The following is a 21364-nucleotide window of genomic DNA, read 5'->3' as shown; positions in this document are numbered from 1 at the left end:
CGTGCTTTGTAGTTACCGTTCCGTGAAGGAGCATGGACAAGAGAATAAAATGACGTCTGTTTACCGTTCCATAAAGGAGAATTGTTAGTACGGGACTGGGTACCGTTCCATTTAGGAGCGCTGACAGAAAAGTAAAATGATGGGCTGTGTACTGTTATGTATAGGAGCATTGTTAGTAAGAGGCTGGGTACTGTTCCATTTAGGAACGCTGACAGAAAAGTAAAATGACGGGCTCTGTCATTCCGTATAGGAGCATTGTTAGTACGGGGCTGGGTACCGTTCCGTTTAGGAGCGCTGATAGAAAAGTAAAATGACGGGCTGTGTACCGTTCTGTATAGGAGCATTGTTAGTACGGGGTTGGATACCGTTATGTTTAGGAGCGCTGACAGGAATGTAAAATCTCTGCACTTGGGAGAGACAAGAATTAAAAATCTCCGCATGATAGGAGTGGCTGAAATGTAAAAATCTTTACGCGGTGGGAGAGACAGGAATTGAAAATCTTCTCACGATAGGAGTACGTTTTTTTGTTTTTGGAAAATGAGGTCGAAACTGAGAAGGGTCCTTAATTGATGGTTTTTTTTGATGATTTTGAAAATTGTGACCGACCCGCAGGTTGCCTACGTACCTCGTCAAAACACAAATCAGGTCAGGCATTATTTGGAAAGATTAGAGATAAAGCGAGGTTGTTTTGGAATTTGTTTTTGAATTTCCTCAAGGAAAGAGGATTATATTTTCTTATTTTGATGTTGATGTCTCACGGGAAGACTTAGAAGCAACAGAGAAAGATATATAGACGTTTGTTATATTATTTTTGATTTTTTTGGGGAATGATCCCTTTGTAAGGATCTTCGGTCAATTGTGACCTTAGTGGTCAGACGTGACATAATTGTCCAGTTAAGGACGAGAAAAACATGACCCATGACAAGTTGCCTACGTATCTTGACACGAGGTTAAGAATTAGGTACGCATAGTTCGTGAAGATTAGGGATAGAGGAAGATGCTTCAGATTTTTGAATTTCCTCAAGGAGGAATTATGTAGGGATATATTTTTGGATTTTGATTTTTCTTTGATGTCTATAGAAAGACTTCGAAGCAACAGGGGAAGATATATACATTTTTTTATTTTTTCAGAGATGACCTTTTCGCAAGGATCTTCGATCAACTGTGGCCCAAGTGGCCGGACTTGACCAACTCGTCCAATTAAGTAAGAGGAAAGACCGGACCCATGACAGGTTGCCTACATATCCTAACACAATGTCATGAATCAGGTACGCATAGTTCGTGAAAGTTGGAGAGCATAAGGTGTATGATTTTCAACACTTCTTTTACTCTCTTTTTGAAGGATTGCAACTAACTGCATTAATTGTATCAAAGATATGTATAAAATGCAAGGGTTTAGACAAACTCAAAGAGATGCCTCATTGTACCCATTATTGGGTGTGGTACCGCTTGAGTTGAAGAGTGACTCCGCAGAAGATGTGCCCTAGCTGCTCCTTCGAATAGTTGCCTTGATGCCCTTGACTGTTTGAGACATAAACAATCTAGGGACAAGATGAGTGGTTGTACATGTTCGATTTAAAAGAACAAGGAAGAAATCAGATCAATGGTGTTTTGAGCTTAGGGTTTTAGAACTGGGCGTTTCAATTCCAGTGATTGAAAGAGGAAAATAGCAGTGGGATTCGCGGATAGGGAGGCAGAAGAGATAATTTCTTATGACCTTGCACGAATTTGTGCAAGGTCTGGTGATTGATGTATTTAGGCGGATGAGAGACGTGAGAGTGTTTTGGGAAATTAGGGCGGCCGGGTAAGGTAAGAATGATTTAGGGTTAGGGGTTTGGGTGGACGTCTCTAGAGGTTAATGTTAGGAGAAAGGATCTGATTAACGGCCCTGATAAATCGGGCATTAAAAAGTTTTAATGAGAAAAAGGGAACGGTTGGATCTGTGTGATCCAACGGCTGTGATAATATTTGGTAGGAGGTTTAAAATTAAAAGAAAAACGAGAAAAAACGTAGACAGTTGATGGTTTGGATCAACGGCTCAAATGATTTATGTTTGTTTTGTGTGTGCTAGAGATATGTGACGTGGCACATTGCTATTGGTTTGAAGGGAATGGCATGGATTGCCATGGTGGATTGGGGGGGATTGTTTCGAGTGGATCGATTCTGAATTAGGGCTTGATTTTTGGGCTAAAATTGATTTAAATTGTAGCCACTTTGTATTTAGTTAAGGAATTACAATTGTAGCCCTTTTAGGATATATTAAGTGGAAATGATGTCACAATTCGCACAAGATCCTACTACAAACACATCCTGCTACCAAATTATAATGACTTATGAGGTTATCTACAAATAAAATTAAAGCCCATTGATTCTAGTTTCTAACGCTTCAAACCGTTCGTCATATCAACATTCCTACAAGAAGTTATGTTCAAATACCCAAAGGCTGGCCTGTAGCTCGCTACAGAGCTCGCGAGGCTAGGTCTGTAGCATGCTAGACCAGACTATATTACTCGTGAGGCCAGGTCTGTAGCATGCTAGACCAGGCTATATCCCTCGCGAGGCTAGGTCTGTAGCTCGCTATAGAGCTTGCGAGGCCAGGTCTGTAGTCAGATCCAGAATTCTGGAGTATCCATTTTCCTATGTTTTAAACCCAACCCTATTCCCTTAAAACATCTACCCTAGACCATTTTGAACACATATTCTGATATTTTGAGAGTGAGAGAGAGAGAGTCCTAGAGGGAGAAGTCAATATTCATCAAAATTGCTCTTCAACTCTCACTTAAAACCTTGAAGATTATCAAGAGGGGCACCTAGGTCTTCTTCCTAAGAGGTAAGATTCTACACCCTAACCCTCAATTTCGAATTCTGTCTAGAATTGGGTAATTAGCAAGATAATATTTGGGCATTAGTGTTGTGTATTTTACATGCATGTGTTATCAAAGGGTATACGAAGATTGTGAGCTAAAAATGGTAGAAAATGGGTTGGAGAAAGATGTAACTTTTCAAAAAGGGGGCTTAAAACATTGATGCACACCTAGTGTTTGATAATATGCGCAAATGAGCTAAAACCATGTTCATCTTACTAATCTTGGTCCAACTTGTTATATTTCTAAATAGATCGAAGTTGCTAAGAAATCCGGATCATTTCAGAGTTTGAGAAGCTCGATTGAGGTATGTATGGCTAAACCCCCTTCTTCCTAGAATCTAATCCCATGGTGTTCGTGTAATTCAAGTATGACCTTGATCATTATTGAATTGGTTATTCCTATTGTGGTTGTGTTGAATGATATATGTTCAATATTTATTCTAAATGCTTCGTCATGTCACCTTATGCACTCTTCCATATCTTACGTAGTCTTTTCCCTTAGTTGGGAATTCATCCCGCTCACCTCTTAACACTTGTTGGGATATCCGTGGGAAAGTGTGTTCATCCGCGTATCACTTAACACTTCTTTGATTGTAAGATTCTTAAGAGACTCTCCATCAAGTCCATATTCAGTCTTGGGTTATTATAACATCACATTTATCTCTCCCACTCGTTCTTTCTTACTTAAAGCCTTGGAACTTTAGATAAATCACTAATCCGTGATTAACTCATTCTAAGAACTCGCAAGCCTTTCACATTTGATCTATAGTACTTCCTTGGGTTCCATTGTCCCTGACTCTCTAACAAGTATAAAACCCTTTCTCAAACCTTACTCTTAGTTTCTAGTATCATTGACCCTGTCATTAACATTGCCGTGTATGAAGAATTTACCTTCCTTAACCCTCCACCTTTTTGGGGTACTAGTGGTCTATCATTAGCATATCTTTTCAGAAAATCACATTACCCATTATCTCTTTTCTAGACTACACGTGTCTTCAACAAAATATCCAAACATCATAGCTATACGACCCTACTCTCATTTTATTGAACTTAAGTAGCCTCGCCATGGCAATTCCCTCCCCATTTGGGGTGAATGTTTCACATTTCGACACAAGTCTTAAAGTTAGAAATTTGAGGGACACATGTTTCACATCTCTAGTCCTCTTGTATATGATTGACTATTAGGGATAGTTAAGTCCCTTCCCCATGGTATTAACCTCATAAGTTCTCTACTCTTATTCAACCACATAGGCTTGGGATCAAAATCCCTCGTGTCAATATCCTTTTTGGAGTGTAACACCACTTCGCAAATTCCTGGGATTTTTATAAAATTCATAGTGCTAGGGTCTTCTCATTGTGGCTTCACTTAACTCTCCTTTCATAACTTCTTGTCTCTCGTGAGATACCTACATATTTATCATTACTCTCCAGGCCATGCCTTTCATATATCACGTGCCTATGTAACAAATTTACATGTTTGAATCATACACATGGTTCCCACACTATCCACATGTACTAGTTAAGCTTAGGTCTCATTTATCAGGTCAATACCTCTTTGGAGGTGGGTAATCACTTTTAGCACTCTTCTCATATAAAGTATGCTCATCGTACTATATACTTGCCTCATATGGTCATACTATTCATTCAACATGATACATGTGCCATCTTTTTAATATTAAGGCCTTTACCCATTCATCATGTCACATGACAACATTACTTGGAATAAGACAAAAGAGTATTTAAACTTACCTTGAACCGAAACGCACGAGTTGGAGGAAGAACAGTTTCACAACCAGTTTCATCGAACGATTCAGAATATCAAAGAAGGGTATTATTCGTAAATGTCCAAGTAGCCTCCAACTTATAGATGTGGTCGACAACACATCGATAAGAAGGACTCTACTAGACACGGCTCCGAAACATCCTTAGACACTTTAAAATCTTAGGCTTTGATACCAAGTTTGTCACGCCCCAAAACCGAGGAGCGTGACCAGCGCTCAGCCGAGTGAACCCGGTCGAGCAAGCCTATTAGATTCTTTCTACCCAATTCACCCATGATCAAGAAAAGACATGATTTCATAAATTATATAGCAGGAAGTTCACACATACGATGCTAAATCGTTTAATTAGCCATTGCACCTTAAAGTCTCAAAATACATAATTCTTATAGTTGGAATGGAACAAGTGATCAAACACAACATAACTGGTTTAACATTCCCAACACCCATATACAACCCACATAGTGTCTACGGAGCCTCTAAAGATACAAAAGAGAGAAAGATGGTGCCGGCAACAAGGCCCCGACTATACCTCAAAAAGTGACCACAATATAAACAAAAGGTATAATACATAACCCTGGAATGAAATGGGGCTCGCCGAGCCTGCTAGGATGATAATGATGTACCACTAACTGCGATTAACATTATCTGCTATGTAACCACCTGCATCCATTTAAAGATGCAGCGCCCCCGGCAAAAGGGACGTTAGTACCGTCAAATTGTACTAGTATGTAAAGCTAAAACATCATCCCAATAGAATGGACAATAATACACGGGGGAAAACAGTCATGAGTTTAGTAAGAGCTTCAAAACAATACTAAAATATCAAGTAAGGATCACATAAGTTCTCAAGTAAATTTCCATCTTATTAGGTTGGGTAATCTTTAGTTCCATATGCCACAATCCACAATACCACCATGTTCTTACACGGAGTTCGATCTCAACCCGATCAGCTAGGTTATCTCATTTGAGACATCAACCATATCCAAAATTTCAATTATCATTTCCAGTACAGTTACCACCATGTATGTGGCATGGCGTCCGATCACGGCCCGATCGGCTATGCCATATCACTTGATACATCAACCATAACTACAATTTCAATTATCTCAAATCATTCTTGGCACTTGGTCGTATTTCATAATTCCAGTCCCCTTTTTCCACATTCAAATATCATTATCATAATCATTATCAACAACAATAAGGCTTCCCGTTCAAGACATTAAGTCACATAACACTACAATTTGGGAATCTTAGGACTTAGTTCCCACGCATGCCAGAATTTTTGTGCAACTCATATGATCTCGAATAATACCTTTGGTTTCACTTCCCGCTCATTAGCCACGATAGGTGCCACTTTCTTTTGGAGTGCATACAATATTGCAATGAGACTGCTGTTACAAGACCATTTCTTCTTCAAGTTACTAGGCTTAGGTTGAAGCCTTCTTCCTTATTTACTTAGCTAATCTTTTTTGTGTAGTACTTAGGGAGGACCCTCTGACTCTTGTAAAGCTGCGAGTTTATCACATCGTATACTCGATGGATTTTTTTTGATGTTCTTCCTCGCCTATAATTGTCCGTAGTTACTTACCTTGATCATTATAGTTTTTAACGGGTTTTTAACGGGCCACGATTTTTAACAGTGTGTTTTTTTTTGGACCGTTGCCAACGGTCAAATTCAAATATTGCAAATTATCCTACTATTGCAAATGGTTTAGTTCATATTGCTGAAATTTCTCTTTTACTACATAATTTGAAGAAGAAAGAAGGATATACTTCTGTTGTTGAATCTATGCTAGATAAGTTTAAAATAATATTTCTACCTAATTTCCTCTATTTACCTAATTGGTGATATTTTAAACCCTTCTATCAAAATGGCCATTTGTCGCCAATTAATCACTGCTTTATATTCTTATATGGATATTGGACCAACTGAAACTCCTGATATTGACACTTGTATTTCTGATCTACAAAAACATTTAGAAACATTATATAGTTATTATGCTAACATTGTTGATGCTTCTTCTGCTATAGATGCGAATATTCCTTCAAGTTCAGTTTCAACATCTGGGACCAGTGCTTTGGATGATAATGATGGTGTTGAAGATTATTTGATTTGGTCTACACTGGGGGAGCATTAACAAACCAGTAGCAGGAATATTGATGCACTTCAATTCTACTTGCAAAAGTCAGCAGAGCCGCGCACAAAGGAATTTCTACCACTGGGTTGGTGGAGGAGCAACTCAAATCAATTTTCTGTTCTTTCGGCCATGGCTCGAGACGTGCTAAATGTGCCGATTTCAACAGTCGCATAAAAAAAACCTTACATATTGGTTTATGGTTCTGATTCAACCAATGCCGGAAACCAAGAACTTCATGTTGACATGGATGAACTTACAAAAATGATGCAAAGCATGTGATGTACTATTTTTTTTTTATTTTTATAATTGTTGTAAACTTTTAATTTGCAAGTTCACAACAAAATCAAAAAAGAACTTGCAACTTAATTTGAAGTATTATATATTATTCAATAAAAATATCAAATGAAAGTCTTCGGAGCTTGATCCTTACATATTTCCTATTGGTCTTATTACATAATTTTTTTGTAGCCACTTACTTTCAAATTTCAATTTTAAAATTGTAAAATTCAAATTTAAATTTTAAAACTTTAAACTTCAAAGTTTAATTCTAAGCCTTAAAAGTTTGTAAACACTTAAGTATCAATAACATTGAATAAGAAAAATAAATTTTACTTAAAAAAATAAAATTGCACGGCCCGGTCCAGCCCGCTAAGCCCAAACCCGGACGGACAAAAAAAAACCCGAAAATGTACAGCCCGCTAACAACTCGGAACGTTAAACGGACGGGCTAGGTTTTTTTTTTGTGTCCAGCCCGTCCGAGCCCGCCCGTTAAACTGCCATAGGATAAAAGATTTTCAAAATGTTTTCTAAAAATGTCATAATCCGTTCCACCTACGGAATTTCCTCTTGAGGAACTCGAGCTTGGTAAGCTTTAATATTTTGTGTGTATTTTAGTTCAAAATAATATATCATACTTGTTTATTTGTATGACATATTTGGTCGAATTATCTTTAGATATGGAAAATAATGGAAGCGCTACTAGCATTGTTTGATGTATAGTTGCAACTTACAACTTGAGTGGTAAGTTTAATACTCTATTTGTTTTGTGATATACTTTTGTAGTTTTGTTCTATTATCATCAAAAAATAATATTCTAACTTATGATTTATCTTTTTTTTTAGGTTCAAGTGCAATCATGCCCTGTGCTCCTAAAGTACGCTCTCATATTTGGAAACACGTTAGTGGTTGTTACTATCTTAGCTTGCTGTGATATTTATTTACTTCTTTTCTCTTTAAAGTACTTGCTGTGAATGTGATAATCAGGTTTGCATCTGCCATGTATGTGTTGCTGCATGTTGTTAGGCAGATTTGAATGTTTCTTACACGCCTTTTGCTAAGCAGAATGGCAGATTGTTTATTTAGTGTTGCTGCATTTTTTTGGCAGAAATTCTGCTGCCTTTTGTTAGGCAGAATGGCAGAAACCTATTTTTAAAATTCAAGGTAATTCAGTTGTAGTTCAGGGAGTCGCAAGATTACAATTTGTAGGAGCTTCTTTTGCAAGTTCTACTTTTGTATTCAGAAATGGAACATGTTCATGCAGGGATTAATGGTGATATAGTATGTTCTATAGATTTTTATAAGTTTTGTTTATAGATTCTTTTAATGTCTGAACATAGGTAAATGCACCAACTGTAACTTATATTTGTTGATTATATCATTGAGAATAGCATGTTGCAACTAAATAGTTCTCTTACTTCCTGGCATCATTTTGAAGAATATAAAGTGGAAAGAAACTTTTAAATGCTGAGTCTTGGATTCATTTTGTTTTTAAAGCATTTAAACAGAGATTAAAAATTTTGCAAGCTTGTCAGATGTATTGGAGTTGCTAAGTTTGTCGCCAACTTTGTTGCGCCTGAAACACATCTATTGCAGCATGGTGTTGTCTTCAACGGAGGATTAAAATTCGGCATATAATGTTGTGTTCAAAGAGTAGCCTTATTTTGATTGTTTTAGTTTCAATCTCAAAAGACCAATTTGTTTGATGTTCCAAACAACTAAAGTTACATATTACTGCATGCTTTTTCCTTTGGATTCAATTCTCATGTTGTTTATCTAATGGTTCCCATTATGTATTTCTATTTGCCGCCGAATGGCAGATTATTAAACTGAAACCGTACCAAAACCGTATCGAACCAAAATAAGAAATACCGAACCGTACCGAAATTGTCACGCCCCAAAACCGAGGAGTGCGACCGGCGCTCAACCGAGTGAACCCGACCGAGCAAGCCTGTTAAATTCCTTCTACCCAAATTTAATTCGTGAATAAAGAGGAGATGTACTCCGTTAATCAAATACTAAAGAGATTTCATTGACCGCTTCCATTTCATTCCCATTAACAACATCATTCAATATTTTCAAAATAGTACGAGTTTATAGATTTAATGAAAAATATGTTGCCAAATATCAACAGTTCTCATCCAATTCTCAATATCAAATACCACCCACAACCTGTCTACGGAGCCCTTAAGTACAACTGAAGAGTAATATGGAAAAGCCGGCAACAAGGCCCCCGGCTATACATCAACCACAAAGTACATGAGAAACAAAAGATACATGACCCCGAAATGAAGTGGGGCTCACCAAATCGGCTGAAAGGAGTGCACTGCTATCACTGATCAATGCCACCTGCTGTAGAACCACCTGCATCCATTAAAGATGCAGCGCCCCCGACAAAAGGGACGTTAGTACTGTCGAATAGCACTAGTATGTATAGCTAGAAATCCTCTTTCAAAATAGAATGCCCATATGATCTATACGTGGAACACATAATATAATGTAATTGAAACAACCTGTACAAACAAGGACAACAAAAGGGGCACCTATTATCTGCATTAATAATGTGTCTCATTAGACCGTCCTTAGTGTTCACCTATCATATTATACACTTGTGTGTTTCATAAACCGTCCACAGTGTTTATTCATACCGTACATCTACACCTCTTATACACAATGCACCTATGCATTTCATAGACTGTCCACAGGATTTCATATCACAATGGATTTCATAACACAATGTACCTATGAGTTTCATAAACTGTCCATAGGGTTTCATAACACAATGTACCTATGTGTTTCATAGACCGTCCACAGGATTTCATAACACAATGTACCTATGCATTCATAGACCGTCCACAGGATTTCATATCATAATGTACCTATGCATTCATAGACCGTCCACAGGATTTCATAACACAATGTACCTATGTGTTTCATAGACCGTCCATAGGGTTTCATAACACAATATACCTATGCGTCTCATAGACCGTCCTTAGGGTTTCATAACACAATATACCTATGCATTTCATAGACCGTCCATAGGGTTTCATAACACAATATAACTATGCGTTTCAAAGACCGTCCATAGGGTTTCATAACACAATATACCTATGCGTTCCAAAGACCGTCCATAGGGTTTCATAACACATTGGAAACAAAAGTACAATTACGTACATCTCATAACCTTTCACATCACATATCGCCTAATCCTTAGTTTCAACCACTTACAACATTATTATTTCATTGGCTCTCTTGGCCATACATATGATTCTTTATTCATGGCACAATGGCCGTATTTTATATTCCACACCCCAAATTCGCATACCATAGATCACGCCGTAAGTTATTCGACGTAAATCCAAGAAGAGATTATCTTTGAGATGATAATAAGTTAATCCTATTGGTCTTAAACGATACAAGGGTGTATAAGAGTGGTTAACAAGTATTAGAAGTTAAATGAATCAAGGATGTTGTAACCCGTATTTTCGGGTAACACTAGAGGTGATTAACTGTCCCAAGAGGTCTTGTTTTAATGTATTTGAATCATATAATATCCGCATCATAAGTCTTGAAGTCAAGCGAGTTATGAAACAAAAGTCGATAAAAGTTGTCGCAACTTAGGTTTATAATTTTACTTAAACTTTAGGTCAAATGTTACTGCATTTTTCTCCCAATGTGCTTGGAGTTATGGGGTGATCTACCTATCAAATTGAATATCTATGAGTCTAGTTTCCAACTCATTAAACCGTTCATCGATACGATCTCGGAATAGAGAGATATTCGCATTTTTGCGAGAGTGCGCCAAGCTGCTCTCTATGGGGCCCACAAAGGCGGTTTAAGACATATGGACATATATAAGATACCTCAACTCCGTTTTAAGTCATTATTTTTCAGTATATTCAGACCTTATAACCCTAAAAACAGTCTCTCAAGGTTCTCTTATGATCCAAGACCCAAACAAAGGGCAAACAACACAAATCAAATGTCAGGAATCCCGTGGCGCTAGTAAGTTTCTTGTTCTTCTTGTTATTGCTGATTTTTGTGTTGTTCCAGCTCGTGTGGGAGGTTGTTTTAAGTGTTTTATGTTCTGTAAATGCACCTTCAAGTTTTTAATATCAACCCTAGGTGATTTCAAGTCTTCTAAAGTAATTCTAGTGCCGAAAAACCCGAATTAATTGCTAGTTTCGCTTCCTTGTTCTTGTGGCAGAATTGAAGGGATATTTCGTGGAAAATTAAGGTCAAATTGGAGTTGTTATTTCTGTTTAAAGGTAAGGAACCTCTTACTCTATATATATATATATATTTAAGATTATCCAAGTTGCAGCTAAGTCGTTGAAGCTAGAACTTGTGAAATATATATCGAAAGGCTTGGTAGTAATGTTGTTGGTTGGTGGACTGTTTTGGAGGCTCAATATGATTATTAATGATGTTGTTTTGGCTGTTTGGTGATTGTATTGACTTGTGGGAAGTCATATAAATAGGGGAGGTGTTGTCCGTTTCATCATAAAATAGGTTGCGGTCAATACATAATAGTTATGACGCTTAAACGATAATGATAGTGTCATTTGTCTTATTGTAGACTAAGGAGTCGTGACATTTGCATAGCTTGAGGTTGGGCAGTATATACAAGGTATGTGAGGCTCTCCCTTCATTCTTTTTCACGACTCCGATTGTACATAATGTAATGAATGAGCTCCCAAAGATACTCTACTCTTAGAAGCTAGAAGTACTTACATTGCTGCCCTTCTTATGAAACGATTGATATTGATGTTACTTCTCTTATTCTTATATTATCAATGTTTTTGGTAGTTCCTGATTCTTATAAGATTCTTGATGAAGAGTTCCTAATAACGTGTACGAAGGATACCGACCTTACGTCACTCCGAAAGGCTCAAAATGTGATTCCAATGAGTCCAGCATGCATCATATATATGTATCTATTTTACTCTACCGAGCCGCGCTATAGTCGGCCGGGTATGGCACCTATTGTGCAACCACTGATCAGTTGGGTTTTACCGAGCTCCACGTGGCCGGGTACGATTCTACTGAGCCCTATGATGGCCGGGTACGTTTTACCGAGCCTATTACGGCCGGGTACGATATGATGATGGTGATGCCCACAAAGGCGTATGTTTTAAAAGTTTATGTATATATATGTATGTATCATGTATTTCATCTCAGTAGCTCTCAGAGGTACCCAGATGTCACAGGTTGTATATTCTCTATCCCTGTTTACATTACTGTTCTCACTTATGCTTTCCTGCCTTACATACTCAGTACTTTATTCGTACTGATGTCCTTTTTATTTTTGGACGCTGCATGTCATGCTGCAGGTCCTGATAGACGGGTAGACGTAGCTCCCCCATCACAGTAGGCTATCCGGTTCAGCGGTTATTGGCGAGATCCCTTCTCCGGACTTGCCGTGGTCTTGGTATGCATTTTTGTTATAGACATTATGGGTATGTCGGGGCCCTGTTCTGGCAATGTTGTAGCACTTATGTTCTTTTAGAGGCTCATAGATAGGTGTCGACTCATGTATGGTTTGGAATGCCTTGTCGGCTGATTTTTGTTGTATAGTCTTTCATGGCACCATGGTAGCTTGTACCTTATATATAGTTTCTTGACAGTCTTGTCGTCCCATGTTACGTATGTTCATGACATTATCTTTCATTGTTGGATGTTCATGATCCATGTCTACCATTTATATTGGTCTTGTCGGCCCTTAAAGATAATAAGAAAGATTAGATAAAATGTACGTTGGTGCTCGGCAAGTATGGCCCGGGTGCTAGTCATGACCCTCCAGTTGGGTCGTGACATTATATTCCACACTTTAATTTCTTCCCTTTCATAGATCATCATCATAATTATCAAAAAGTAGAATATTCCAGAAATCAGAACTTTAAGTTCATTAGTAATGAAGGCTTTAAACATAATCGATTTCTTTCTAATAAATGGAGTAAAATGATTGGCAATCGAAGCACAAATTATAATCATACACAATTACCACTCACGAATGTGTAAGAATGCAAAGCACATTGAAAATTACTTACAAAGCATAGCATTAGCTAAAACAGCCACATATGGGTATCACTTGAGTTCATAAACTTTTAGTCGATTATATTGTCGAAGTAAATTTTGGAATAGTTGAGTCAAAGTTCATTTCATAACCTTTCTTACATTATTTCATTACATCGGCACCATTGGCCACAAGTATACCTTTCACTATTGGCACGTTGGCCACACTTTATATTCCCAATTCAGTGATTTTACTTCCAACCATCTTTATAGGTTATCAACAATAAGATATTCCCAATCAATACTTTAGGTACACATATGAGCAATTAAGAGTCTTAAGAATATTGAGATTTTTTCACACAATTTGGCATACTAGCTTTCATTTGAAATACAATTCAAAGCCACAACATTTTAATACGTAACCCATACTTTGAAACTCACGGTAACATTATGGAATTCAATTCCAAATGAAAAAGTTTAGCCAACATACCTTAATTGAGCTTTCCTTAAATTACTACAACGTTCCGGAAATTCTAGCAATCCCAATCTATTTTGAGACATAACAAAATTTAACAACAATTAGGAAGATATTCATGGTCTTGGCTCATTTGAGCATTTTATCAGACACTAGGTGTGCAATTTTAACCACAAGGTTCTCCAACAAGATTTCCTTCACTCCACAACCCAATCCTTACTTATTTCAGCTCAACAATCATCCCACAATTCTTATTGTTACATGCATGTATAAATAATAATCTCATACCCATGAATCATACTCCTAATCAACCATCTTCTACCCAAATTCAAAATTGAAAACTAGGGTATGGAACCTTACCTCTTAGATGAAGAACTTGTGGGTTTTCCTTATTAATCTTCCAAGATTTGAGCAAGACTTGATGAATAATTAGCCTATTGTTTTCCTCTCTCTAAAACACTCTCCCTTCTCTCTAAAACATCAGATTTTTTGCTCAAAAATGACCCAAAACGTGTATTTAACGAAGTAGGGTCGGGTTTTAAAAACCCAAAAAATGGAGCTCCGGAACAGGTTCTGCGGTCGCATATGCGACCACATAATGGTTATGCGGACCACATATCAGTCTCATAATTGGTGTCCAAAATGACCAAAAATCTTCCTGAGTCTGTGGTCACCATGCGGTCGCATAATCGACCACATAATTGCTTCCAACAGACCCAAATAACTGTATCACTCTGCAACCATTATGCGGTCCGCAGAGTAATTCTGTGGTAGCATAATGGACCGCAAAAATGCACAGTTCTGCCAAAACATTTCCTTTACTTTCCCGTGCATTGTTCAACCCAAAAGGTCCGAGCACCATGAAACACGTAAGCCTAATCCGGCACCATGAAGAATTTCTATAATACTCAAACACGTAAGCCTAATCCTGCACCATGAAATATTATTTTCTTTGCAAATTTTACCGGGCTTTACACTTAAGTTCTTCAAAATTTTTCGGGGTGTTACAGAAATACTTTGGTACGGTATTTGGTATACACAATTGATAAACCGAATACCGAAACAAAAATTTTAAATATCGAACCGAAGTACCGAATGACCACCCCTACTTGGTTGTACAAAAAAATGAGGATATGTTCTTTCTACAACACTCTCGGACTTCGAGGCGACCTCCTCGACTCACAGACTTAGCCATAGCACTTTAACGGAGGCAATCCCAACTTCTGGACATGTCTAATCAAGGATGACAATTAGGTACCTCTCATAACCCAATTACCCATTGATTTTACCTTCAATAGCTTCCACCAGAACAATAGACAAAGGATTTCCAACTATCTTCTTTGACGTAGACACATGAAATACCGAGTACATGGAGAACAACGATAGGGAAACATCATACTCAAAGTTTGACCTTTTTCCTTCAACATTCCCTAAGGCCTAATGTGACAACACCCACTCTACCTTTATCAATAATTCACATAATATATTCATGATGAAAATCTTGAGAATAACTCGTTCCCTTTCTTCAACTCTAAACCTCTACTTCGAACACCAGAATTTAACCTTTGGCGGCCCTTATCTTCCTTCTCCATCTTATTCTACGATGTGCTTGAATGAATATGACCATAGGGTTTCCTACCCAATATGTTTGATCATTGAATGATTCTTCTTCTTTAATATGTTTGAACCTTCAACCCTTATAGATTTAATTCAAAAAAGGAATAATGGGGTTCGAGATTGAGCTGGAATTATTCAAGGATCCATCAATATGCTGAGCAAAGGCATTTAAGGAGGTTATATCCTAAGAGACATGAAGGTTACTACCAATAGCGCTATCATGGTTAATCACTGTGATTACATTAGTGATTCTACAAATGAGATATAGAGTTGCCTAATAGCCATTGATAATATGGGGATCATGTAAATGATCTTAAGATGTAAAAGAAGCGAGTCATTTTAGACATGTGATATATGGAAGGCATGATCGGGAAGACAAAGACGTTAGCATCAGTCATTCTTAGATGACTATGAGTTATGAAAGGGACAATAACAATTGTTTCATTCCATATGTGCCTTGTTCGACAATAGTAAGCCTCAAGGAGAAATAGCCAAGTACGTGACACCAGTCGTCTGTTGGAGTGTAGGGAAAATCAGTTTAACTCAAAATGAGAATATTCTGGCACCCTGAATGTGATATGGGTTTCAAAATACATGAAATTATGTTACTCTCTTAACATTAACTAACACAAGGAATATATGCCACGAGCCCATGAGGTTGAAAAAGAGTTTGAACACATGTGAGATAATTATCATTCTGGAAGCTTAACCCTTCCCGATAGTTGACCTTATATGAGAGGACGAGAGATATGACAAACTTGTCTTTCAAATCATTATGCTCATGATATGTGATAAAATCTGAAAGCATCTAATTTCAACCTTTCACGAGTGAAACTACATAGCTAGGACATCTTAATATTGGGATGAAATCATGTATTGGTTAGAGAGAATGAACACTTTGCTATGAGCTAGACATGTTTCTACCATTTCTACCATAATACCTCTCAAGCTACAATACCAGGCCACTTCATAGGAAATTACAATACTAGGAACAAAGTGATTTACTCACTGAGGCATGATCTATTTGGACATGAAAGTCATACTGAGATGGGCGAACATTAGATATTCCTATGACGAATTTGTGAGAATCACAAGTTTCGGGGAACATTATACAGACAAGTGACCCCTTTCAATTGATATTTACTCATATGATAGGTGTTGAGATATGCTCTCATGTTAATAGACAGTGAAAAGGTAGATCCTGATACCAAGGATAAGGAGGCTTTAGGAGGAGTGGAATAATCTAGTCACAATGTGAATGAGTCAGAATACATGGTGCACTCCGGAATACTATGTATGGATCAATGAAGAGGACGAGCTAGCCCGGCCAAGCAGGGAAGGAATAGCCTGTCTGGAAGATGCAGTGGAAACTTTTAAAATCTATCATGAGATTTTTCCGTACTACATTGTGACTGCCTCCATTCACCGCTAAGTGATCCTGAGGTCAATTGATCACATGTTGACACCTCCTGAGGATGATGACCGAGTAGTTAAATGTATACAGATCGAGTTTGAAACAGAACTAGAGGAAGAGCCTGAGTTCAATGATGACAAAGAAGAATTTGAAGAAGATCCGGAGGAAGAACTAGAAGAAGGAAAAGAGATGGGGAACGATTCGAGGGATGGTTACTATAAGTTGGTTGATTTCACCCTTTTTTTCCACTTTGTATCTTTATCCCGAACTTTCTTATTTCTTTAAGGGCAAGTTTGTTTGAGCCCGTGTAATCCTCTGAATGTTGGAAACAATGCTGTAACCTTTGCTCCCGCCTATTATAATCCAAATACTATCAATGAAAAACCAAGATTTGCTTCGGATCTAAAGTTGTTAGATCTAATTATTTGTCAAATATTCACGACTTAGGCCTACCTCCAGTAAAGATATGTCCCACAAATTTTAGGAAAACGCGTTTGCCTGAATACGTGAACTAACTGCTCTGTGTGCCTAAACTTATGCAAATACCGAAACTGACTCATATTCTTTTTCTTTTCTTTTCTTTTCTTGTATTACTTTATTATTAACCCCCAAAAGAAGTTGGTATGTGTTGACCAAAACAGGCGGAACCACCATACAGCTTAAGATCGAAAGGGAAGATGTCTGCGACAAATAACCCGAGCGAACAAGCTCTGGTAACAGCTAATAGCCCGGGGCGATCTGGAGAGAATAATGATACACGTAATAACAAACATGTGGCTAGGATGGCCCAAGAGATGGAATCATTTAGGGAGGAAGTACAACACATTCGGGAATTGGCGCATCTGGCCGTGACGACGCTCCCACAACCACCTCATTTTCCTTCTCTAGATTCGATCCCCAGCCACTTTCATTCCACTACTCGCCAAGCAAAACATACCCCTACTTCTGTCCCTACCACCCAGATTATACCCCCAGTAACCCCTGCAAACCCACCTATACACACCCCTTATGTACCAAGTTATGTTCAAACACCTCAAAACCCACCTATTGCCACCAACACAGTTCATACCCCTCCTAGTGATGATGTCACCTTCACCACTAACCAAAACCAGCACATACCCGCGGCATATACCGTTGCACATGAGCGATATGTTCCTCCCGTGGATGTCATTTAACAACCCACCTTCACAGCACCCATTACGGTCAGGCTGCCTTATGAAGTTGATCAATATCCCAAACTAGAAAGGTAAGCTAAGTATAAGGAAGAAGAGTTAGTGTCCGAACAATTACGAGCATTGTGAAAATAAATGAAGAACCTTGAGATCGCTTGAGGGAGTGAAAGTCTAGATTATGAGGATCTGTGTATCCACCCTACTGTAGACATGGTTATAGGGTACAAGCCTCCAAAGTTTGATATCTTTGATGGGACAGGTGATCCCCATGCACACTTGAGAGCCTACCATGATAAGCTAGTTGGAGTATAAAAAAATTAGAAGTTAAGGATAAAGCTATTTATAAGGAGTTTGACAAGGGAAGCACTCACTTGGTAAACTCGCCAAGATCCCTGAAACTAGAGGGAATGGTAGGATAAGGCAGAAGATATCATAAATCGCTTCTGGTTCAACACAGAAATTACCCTTGATAGGTTCGCTCTGGTAAACTTAAAGAAGAAGTCGTACGAATCATTCCAAGAGTATGCGTGTCGATGGAGGTCAGAAGCTGCTAGAGCACAACCCCTATTAGATGACAGTGAGTTGACTTAGTATTTCATCAAGGATCAAGAAGGGATCTACTTTGAGCATATGATGGGCATGATGGGACAGAAGTTCCCTAAACTAGTCAAAATATGAGACTTTTTAGAGGAAGGTATAAATTATGGCAAGGTACAATCTATGGCTGCATTGCAAGCAACTAGCAAAACAATCCAGTCTGGTTCAATAGGCAGCAGAAAAAACAAAAAGGAAGAGGTATCAGCGATCATTCCCTACTACCAGTCTAATCCACACTATGGAAACACCCATTACTGTAAGGCCCCATAAAATTTTGCAAAAGAAAAAAAAATAATATTTTGTGGTGCCGAATTGGTTTTACCACGCACTCCGTGCAAGTTTTGTGGTAGGATTACCACGCACTCCGTGCAAGTTTTGTGGTAGGATTACCATGCACTCCGCGCAAGTTTGACTCAATTTGGGTGATTGTGGACCGACTCACAAAATCAGCACACTTCTTGCCAGTTAAATCTACTGACATAGTGGAACAGTATGCTCAGTTGTATATCAAGGAAATAGTCAGGCTACATGGCACTCCAATTTCTATCATTTCGGATCGAGGGGCTCAGTTCATGGCCAATGTTTGGAGGAAATGTCAGCAAGATTTGGGTACTCAGATGAATCTTAGTACAACTTTTCATCCACAGACCGACGGGCAAGCAGAGCGGACTATTGAGACGCTTAAGGACATATTGCGTGCTTGTGTTCTTGATTTTAAGGGTAGCTGGGATGATCATTTGCCACTCATAGAGTTTTCTTATAACAACAGCTTTCATGCGAGTATTAAGATGTCATCATTTGAGGCATTGTATGGTAGGAGATGTAGATATCCTATTGGGTGTTTTGAGATTGGGGAAGCAGAGTTGAAAGGGCCAGACCTTGTACATCAGGCTATGGAAAATGTTAAGATCATAAAAGAGCGGTTGAAAACTGCTCAGATCCGCCAAAAATCCTATTCGGATGTTCGTCGCAGAGACTTTGAGTTCAAAAACGATGATTGGTATTCTTGAAGGTTCCCCCCATGAAGGGTATTATGCGGTTTGGCAAAAAGGGGAAATTGAGTCTGAGGTATGTCGGGTCGTACAAAATCATTCAGAGGATCGGTGAGGTGGCGTACAAGCATGAGCTACCACCTGAGATGTCATTAGTACACCCGGTGTTTCATGTGTCTATGTTGAAGAAAGTAGTTGGAGATCCGATACTCATTGTTCTGGTTGATTCCATTGAGGTTAATGAAGAATTGTCATATGAAGAGATTACAGTTGCCATTCTTGATAGGCAAGTTCGAAAGTTGAGGAATAAAGAAATTGCCTCCGTGAAAGTGTTATGGCGAAACCAACAGGTTGAAGAGGCCTTGTGGGAGGCCGAGGAAGAGATGAAGAAGAAGTATCCTTACTTATTTGAATAGCTGTGTAATCCTTTTACGAACTTGTCCTCTATGAACTTTGTATCATTTATTCAGTTAATGTAAAGGTGTTCCTCTTGATTATATGTTGTTTACATGAGGCCACGGTTGGTGTTGTTATGAGTTATGTTACATTGTTGGATTATGTATATGCTGTTAGGATGTATTTCTAGGCTCTCTCACAGGTGGATAGGCCTAGTTACAAAGGAAACTCTGGTGAATTTTTTTGAAATTTAGGGAGTTAGTTAAATTTGGGGCTGATGGTGTGTGGATGAAAAACTGAGCTGGGAGTTTACCCTCATTCGAGGATGAATGATCCTAAGTGGGGGAGAATGTAAGGTCCCGTAAAATTTTGCAAAAGAAAAAAAAATTATGTTTCGTGGTGCCGAATTGGTTTTACGTGTTGTGTATTATAGAAAGTAAAGGAAAAATGCACTAGAAAGTAAAAGAAAAATATTTGGCTAGAAAATGCGTATCTGCGGTCCATTATGCAACCGCAGAATCACTGTGCGGACCGCATAATGGCCGCAGAGTGAGGCGGGTGAGGGTCAATCTGGAAGCAATTATGCGGTCGACTATGCGACCGCATAGCTGTTCTGCGGTGCATTATGCGATCGCAGAACCGTTATGCGGGCCGCGTAGTGATCGCAGACACAGATAGTTTTTTTGGTCGTTTTGGTCAACAATTATGCGACCGATATGCGGTCCGCATATCGATTATGCGATCGCAGACCTTGTTCCGGAGCTTTATTTTTGGGGGTTTTAAACCCGACCCTATTTCGTTAAAACACACCCCATAGGGCATTTTGATCGTTTTTTCTGATAATTGTAGAGTGAGAGAGAGGGTCCTAGTGGGAGAAGTGATCTTCATTACATTGTTCTTCAATTCTCACTTAAAATCTTGAAGATTATCAAGAGAGGCACCTAGGTCTTCTTCCTAAGAGGTAAGATTCTATCACCCAAACTCTTAATTTCAAAATGTAACTAGAATGGGCCATTAGTTAATGAGGTAATTCATGGGGATGGGAGTGCTTACTTTGCATGCATGTGTTCCTAAGGCATGTGGAAAGTTTGTGAGCTAAAAATGATAGATAATGGGTTGGGGAAATATGAAATCTTCCACAAAGAGGGGCTTAAAACATTAATACACACCTAGTATTTGATAATATGCTCAAATGAGCTAAAACCATGTTCATCTTCCTAATTTAGGTTCAATTTTGTTATATTGCTAAAATAGATTGAAATGGCTAATATTCTGGAACATCTTAGAGTTTGAAGGTGCTCAATTAAGGTATGTTGGCTAAACTCCACTCTTCTTAGAATCGAACCCCACGGTGAGCATGTATTTGGAGTAAGCCCTTGATCATTATAAAATTGGCGATTTCTAACGTATTTGTGTTGAAGGATGTAAGTTCAATATTTATTCTAAATGCTTCATCATGTTACCTTGTTATTGAGGATGTGTTCAAAAATGTGGAATATGTGTTAGAAATATCAAGACTTCCTATCAAGATTGAAATAAAGGTTGTTGTGCCAAATGGTATGAAAAGCCTCTATGTGCCTAAGATTCCTAAATTGCTCATATGTGAATTTAATTTCTTGAATGGG

The sequence above is a fragment of the Nicotiana tabacum genome, chromosome 15 (genome assembly GCF_000715075.1).
Source record: "Nicotiana tabacum cultivar K326 chromosome 15, ASM71507v2, whole genome shotgun sequence".
Classification (NCBI taxonomy): domain Eukaryota; kingdom Viridiplantae; phylum Streptophyta; class Magnoliopsida; order Solanales; family Solanaceae; genus Nicotiana; species Nicotiana tabacum.
This window is presented reverse-complemented; position numbering follows the sequence as displayed.